The 7,131-nt window shown below is 32.3% G+C and overlaps 1 protein-coding gene across 1 annotated transcript in view; it reads left to right on the top strand.

Moving 5' to 3' along the window:
- Positions 1-7,131, top strand: part of LOC106471200 (constitutive coactivator of peroxisome proliferator-activated receptor gamma-like) — a 49,990-nt gene that overhangs the window by 1,458 nt on the left and 41,401 nt on the right. The gene's annotated exons all lie outside the window — the stretch shown is intronic.

Raw genomic sequence — 7,131 nt, 5'->3', positions numbered from 1 at the left:
CTATATAATATAGTGGGTGGTCTGTGGGATTATCCTTAGAAACCTTAAAGGTTATACTTATCTATATAATATAGTGGGTGGTCTGTGGGATTATCCTTAGAAACCCTAAAGGTTATACTTATCTATATAATATAGTGGGTGGTCTGTGGGATTATCCTTAGAAACCATAAAGGTTATACTTATCTATATAATATAATGTGTGGTCTGTGTGATTGTCCTTAGAAACCATAAAGGTTATACTTATCTATATAATATAGTGGGTGGTCTGTGTGATTATCCTTAGAAACCATAAAGGTTATACTTATCTATATAATATAGTGGGTGTTCTGTGTGATTATCCTTAGAAACCATAAAGGTTATACTTATCTATATAATATAGTGGGTGGTCTGCGTGATTATCCTTAGAAACGTTAAATAAGTTGAACTTGATATAGGTTTGATAGCCAAAGGGTTAATGATAAATTTCATATTTGAATGTTATGTTAATGGAAGCTGTCATTGTATAGTAGAGAGTCTCAGTATTTGGTATGTATTTGTTCTTTCCTTAATTGTTTTCATAAATATGTAAAACTGAATTTACAATCTGTTATAACCAGGAAAAAAAACAAGGTGCATATAGTTAGTTACATAACAAATGTTATAAACCCTTGCTAAATGATGACTTTTTCATTTAGTTGATGTTCAAATATAAAGCTAATTCATACTTTCATTTTGCTATTACATGTATACATACTTTGTATTTTACTCCTTACATACTTTAGTTGCAAGACTAATATATGAATATATATATATTTTCATAAATTCATAACATTTAAAGGAGTTTATTAGCCCATCTAGGATGTCCCTTCCAGCTCCCAACTATAACCACCCTTTACTACTCATGTATTCATCCAATCTTCTTTTGAACTCAGTTAAATATTCTGCCTCCACCACCCTTGAAAGCAGCTCATTCCAAAAGCCAACCACCCTGTTTGAAAAGTAATACTATCTGAACTGCAGACGACTCCTATGCTGCTAAATTTGAATTTATGACCCCTTGTCCTATTGTTTTCACCGCTAAACACAAAAAAGTTTAATGGATCTGTATTATCAATACCCTTAATGATCTTAAACATCTCAATCAAATCCCCCCTGAACCTTCTCCAACAATTCAATGTCCTTCTTGAGGAAGGGAGACAAAAACTGCTCACAGTACTCCAAATGATGCTTATAAGTGATCTCTATAGTGAAACAACAATATCTCTTGTCTTGTATTCAGTATTTCTATAGATGCTACCCAAAACCCTATTAGCTCTATTGCTAGCTAATATATACTGTTTAGATGAGTTAAGTGATTTTACGATCACAACACTAAGATATTTTTCTTCAACCACAGTATTTAATGTATTCCCATTCAAATTGTAACAGTAATTTTAACTGTGAAAACCTACATGCATCACTTTACATTTTGGATAGTTAAACATCATCTGCCACGTACTGGCCCAATGTATCAAATGATTTAAATCTCCCTGTAAGTCTACAGCATCTTTGATACAGTTAGCCACCACAAAAATCTTAATGTCATATGCAAATTTCAAAATTATGTTAGTCATTCCAGAGTCAATATGATTAATATAAATAACAAACAGCAGAGGACCCAGCACAGAACCCTGAGGCACATCACTTGTAACTGTGATCCAGTCAGATCTAACTCCATTCATTACTACTCTTCAGCCAATTTTGTGTCCAATTTAATAACATTCCCCCCACACCCACAGATTTAATTTTTGTAACAAGTCTTTTGTGAGGCACCTTATCAAATGTTTTCTAAAATCAAAGTAAACCAAATCCACAGTATTTCCTTCATCAGTTCTTACAGTAACATCCTCAAAGAATGTCAGAAGATTTGTTAAACAAGACTTTCCCTTAGTGAAACTATGCTGGCTCTTTGACACAATATCAAACTGTTATAAGTGATTCTGCAATGCATCTTTAATCACACTCTCCAAAACCTTTCCAACTACTGATGTAAGACTAACTGGCCTATAATTGCATGGACAATGTTTATCACCTCCTTTAAACATTGGACTAACAATATCCAACTTCCAATCTTCTAATACTCTTCTGCTACTCAGTACCTATAAAAAGATATTAGCTAGTGGTTCACAAATAAAATCTTTAAGTTCCTTTAAAACACTATAATAAAAGTTGTCTGGTCCAGGGGATTTATCAATTGTTAGGTTTCCCAACTTTTCTCTTACAATCTCAGAACTTAAAATGATATCTTTTACTTCAATATTTTTCCCATACATTAAGTGCTCTGGTTAAGGCATAATACTTGTATCTTCTTTTGTAAAAACTGAAGAGAACATATAATTTAATAAGTTTACCATTTCATAATCTTCCGAGATCAGCTCCCCACTATCATTTTTAAAAGGCCCTCCTCCTAACATTTTGCTCCCATCATATACCTAAAGAATTCCTTATTGTTCAATTTAACTCTCTCATCCAGCTCTCTTTCATATAGTTTTTGCCCTTTTTAACCAGCTCTCTTGATTTCCTATAGTCCAAGTCCTTATTATTTCCAGTAACTTTAAATTTCTTGAATTTATTATGTTTATTCCTGATATGATCTCTTAAATCTTTACTAAACTATACTGGCTTATTCTGCTCTGTTACACTTTTTTTTTTTCTGTAGAGAATATCCATGTTCTGTATGCGTATCAAATGTTCTCTAAATGCTTCCCACAACTATAGGAATTACCTAGAGCTTAAACAGTGAAGGAGTTCAAAGCTCACAGGTGGAGGTGTCTAAAGCACATGCATGCACCTAATGTTTTATATACAGAAAAGGTGTTTTGGATGACTTCAGAATACAAGCAAGCTAATTACTAGAATGGTGCATAGTAAGAAGTATTAAGATTTTGGCTTAGATTGAGAGACATGTAAGCTAACTATGTTGTACAGATTTGTGTTTTTTATAACAAACCAATCAGAGTGTTATAAAACTCACTGTGACTAGACTCCATTACGTTATTATTGGCCATCGTATGACTTGTTATCTTGTGATAAATTAATACTGTTGTTAGTACCATATGACTGATTCTGACACATTAAAAAATATCACAGTGTGCATTGCTTGACTTTCCTAGTGTGGATAATTCAGTACAGTGGGCCTACAACACTTAATGGGCCTTAAATTTATTTTCCTTTAAAACTATGAATGATTACATAGAGAGCAGACATTTTCATGAATGTCAGATTGTGTGAATGTTCTTACACTAACTAGTAAAACTAACTAGTTATTTGCACTGTACCTTCCTTTAAACAATTTATCAAGTCTACATATAACTTTTGGACATAAGATGAACTTTTCTTGTTCGTGTAATTAACAGCAAAATGTCATAAAACATGTATATACCCACATTTTAACACAACACAAAACTTTAAAATTTATCAAAAATATATGTAAAATTGGCATCCTACTAAAGGACATTGTTTAGAAAGTAAAATTAGCTTGCATACCTGGGATTAGTGTTTAGCTTACATACCTGGGATTAATGATTCTGATGACATCTTTTAACATTATGGTAACTTTTGTTTTGTAGAATATTCAATCAAAACAAAAATATGAGATTAAATGCATTGTGTAAGAATGTTCTGTTAGCCCTTTTTTAACAATAAAAAGTCACCCCCAAGTTTAATAAGAATTTACGTTAACATTGTTTACAGGTATGAGTTAGAGGTCACAACAAGTTTAATAACAATGTCTTGTTAGTTTTCTTGTTATAATTAGAAGTTATTTTGAGTTTGGTAAAAATATGTTTTTATCCTTCTTGTAACAATGAGAATTACAGCCTGATATCCCAGAAATTGAAACTAAAAGCAATTACACATGTAGACCTAGTGTTCATTCAGGTTGTTATATTACATGAGTAGTAGTATGTGTATAATGTTTTCAGGTATATTTGTAATCATTCCAGACAACTATATTATTGTTACTCATAACTTAGCTTTCTAATCTTTTAAACAAATATGTCAAACTTCTCATAATAAAAACATCATCATTATTATTATAGAAACAGGATTAAAAAGTTGAATACCGATAAGCATAAATTTTTTTTTTTTCCAGTACTAGCTATACTGGTCCTCTCGGAATATTGCCCTATCCTCACCATTTGAGGTCACTCCAAGTTTAACTGTTGTTAAAATAAATTAACAAGTTCTTTAAAACTGCACTTCAATGTTATTGAACTTCAAAGATTCACTACAATAAGATATGTTCTGAATCCACACAGTAAACTTAATTTAAGTGATGAGTTAGATGCACATACAGATACAAGTATAAAATGTTCACACATATTCATCTTTTGCCTATTTTTCTACAGTCCAAACATTGATTGGTGACAGTAATGTGTTAAACTCAACACAGCCTGGTTACATCTTGAAACAGTAAATATGATATAGAAACATTGCTGTACAGTGTGGCATACTGTGGGTAGGTAATTTTTGTTTGGAGCACAACAGATGGGTTGGTATGATATGTATAAAGTTAAGTTTAACACTAATATTATTGAAAGTTTCAAGCATGTATGTACATTAGTTCTAGACTTTATTTCATTTTGTGGACAATTTTAGATCAACAGAATTTAAGAACAGCAAGGAATCATATAGTTCTTCAAGGCTTAAGAAAAGTAAAAATATAAATGCACCTTTTATTTTTCATAAAATAATTGGTTCTCTCCTCTTATAGGTTTGTAAGGTGTCTTTTTCCAAATCTTAAACCCATGTCTGCCTATCCTACTATCTAATAGTAGCTAATAATGACATTCAAAAAATTAAATACAGTATTATTAGGACTAGAAATATTGGATTTAATTGTAATTAATAGATTCTATAAAGTAACAGATTTCAGCCTTTAGCTAGTGTAGATGAACTATTGGAGGGAAGGAAATCAAAAGAGATTGATAGAAGCAATGAAAATGAAAATTTATGGAGTTTATAAGTGATTCTTTAGTATGGTACAATGGCAGATGCAGAGGGGGCCTAGGCCCTTTTTTTTTGGTGACAATGAAAAAATGTTTTTATGTGCAAATCTCCATTTTATGTATTTGCAGACTCATCGTGCAAATCTTTGGTTTGCATTCATTTGGTAATCTAATTCCTTCAGCTGTATGCAAATGTATGCTTAACAGAGAGGAGGGAAGGCTAGTGAAGCCAATATAACCTCTGGCCCCCCACATAAGTGCTCACGAGTATCTTTGCACCCTTTTGTTGGACCTCCCCCCCCTCTTTCAGTCAACTCTGGATCCACCACTGAAATAGTTTGTGGAGTAAACAGGGAAAAAATAATTACATTATGCTATCCAGTGACTGTGGGCTAAGTATATAACTGATAGAGCAAAGATCTGTCACGGATACTGTCTAGACTTAATTTTGTTGATGAGATAATAAGTAGGTCACTAGGCTAAAGGTTAGGCTTACCTTAATATGTAAGGATGAGCAGATTGGTTGGTTGGACTTCTATGATCAGTTCAATGAGATAAGTAAGCTTTTTGTTAGGCCTGGTGGTTAAGGCACTTGAATCACAACATGTGGGTTGCGATTTCAAGTTCTGTCTCAGAGAATGCTTATCCTTTCAGCTGTGTGGATATTATAATGTGACTGTCAATCCCACTATCTTCCTTCTACTCTGTCACCAAAATTAAGGATGGCTAGTGCAGATAGCCATCACCTAGCTTTGTACAAAATTCTACAAACAAACAAGCTTTTTGGAATAGATAGTTTACATTTAAATTTAGGGGCTGGCTTTGTTTGCAAGGGCTATTAACTATAAGAGCAGCTTTAAACTAGGTGAGAGTCAGGACAAACTAAATTCTGGAAAGTGAGATGTAGAGAAATTGTATCATAGGAACAAAGTAGAGAAGTGGTTTTAATGGTAGGCTAAGTTGTTGCTAATCGAATGTCACAATTATATGAAATAAAATAGATGACAGTTGGAATATTTTGATAAAATGATAACAACTGAAACTTTATCAACTGTAGAGAATTTTGATGACAAATATTTCTTTGAAATACAGGGTTATGAGCTATTTAATAGGGATAGAGTAGTAATAGGAGGGGGGAGGATTGGCTTTATATGTAAAATTTGAGTTGAATGCACTTGGGTTTCCATTAATTGATATAAAGGGAAAACGTTTTTAGTTGGAACTTGTTACAGATAACCACATGAACCTGATGAAATTCATAAGAAGATCATGATCTCATGCAGTGATATCATGATTTAATTTGGTTGTAATTATGGGGAGATTTTAATTTTGAGCGTATAGATTGGAAGGTGTTAAGAGTCAAACCACAAGGTTTTTTAGAAACTGTTTGGGATGTCTTTCTTGAACAATTAGTTAGAAATGCTACTAGGAACAATATGGAACAGTACTATTTTAGATTTATTGTTAACTTCTAATAGAAGTGGTTAAGAAGGTTGAGATTGGGGAACCTCTAAGTTCTATTGATATTTGCTAAACTAACTTTGATGTTTTAATACATATGGAGATGATGGTAATCATGGTAATATATGCCACATGGAGATAGGTAATGATGAGATTTTGGTTAAAAATTTTAGAAAAGCAAGTTTTGATGGGATCAGCAATAATTATTTGTTATGGATTGAACAATTGAATTAATTGGAGATACTGATCAAATGTGAATAGATTTTTTATATATTAAATATATACGTTACTTATAAGGAAAAAGAAAGGTGTTTGCAAGTAAAAGATCACATTTGGCTCAGAAAGGATATAAGGAATAAATTTAAAAAAAAATTAAGCAGTTGAAATTTACTGGGGACTTACAGGATACAGAAAACCAAGAGTCAGTCAAACAAAATATTAGGAAACTTGTATGAAAAAGGTTGTGTTACGCCTCCGTTCGTTAGTTAATTTTCCGTAACTTTGTTCCAACTAAACTTTAGCGATACAAGTCCTTTCTTAAATAAAACTGGTTTATTCTTTCTGAATATAACTTTGCGATACACTTAATTTCAACAGTCGCTCTATAATGAACGCTATAATTCACAATGAACGTCTCACGTGCTCAACAATATTCTCTCTCCGCAGTTCAATTACACACACTGTTGTGACCGTCTTATATATA

Source organism: Limulus polyphemus, unplaced genomic scaffold, assembly GCF_000517525.1.
Source record: "Limulus polyphemus unplaced genomic scaffold, Limulus_polyphemus-2.1.2 Scaffold4469, whole genome shotgun sequence".
Lineage (NCBI taxonomy): Eukaryota > Metazoa > Arthropoda > Merostomata > Xiphosura > Limulidae > Limulus > Limulus polyphemus.
Note: the sequence above shows the minus strand (reverse complement) of the source record. Positions and strands in the feature narration are given on the sequence as shown.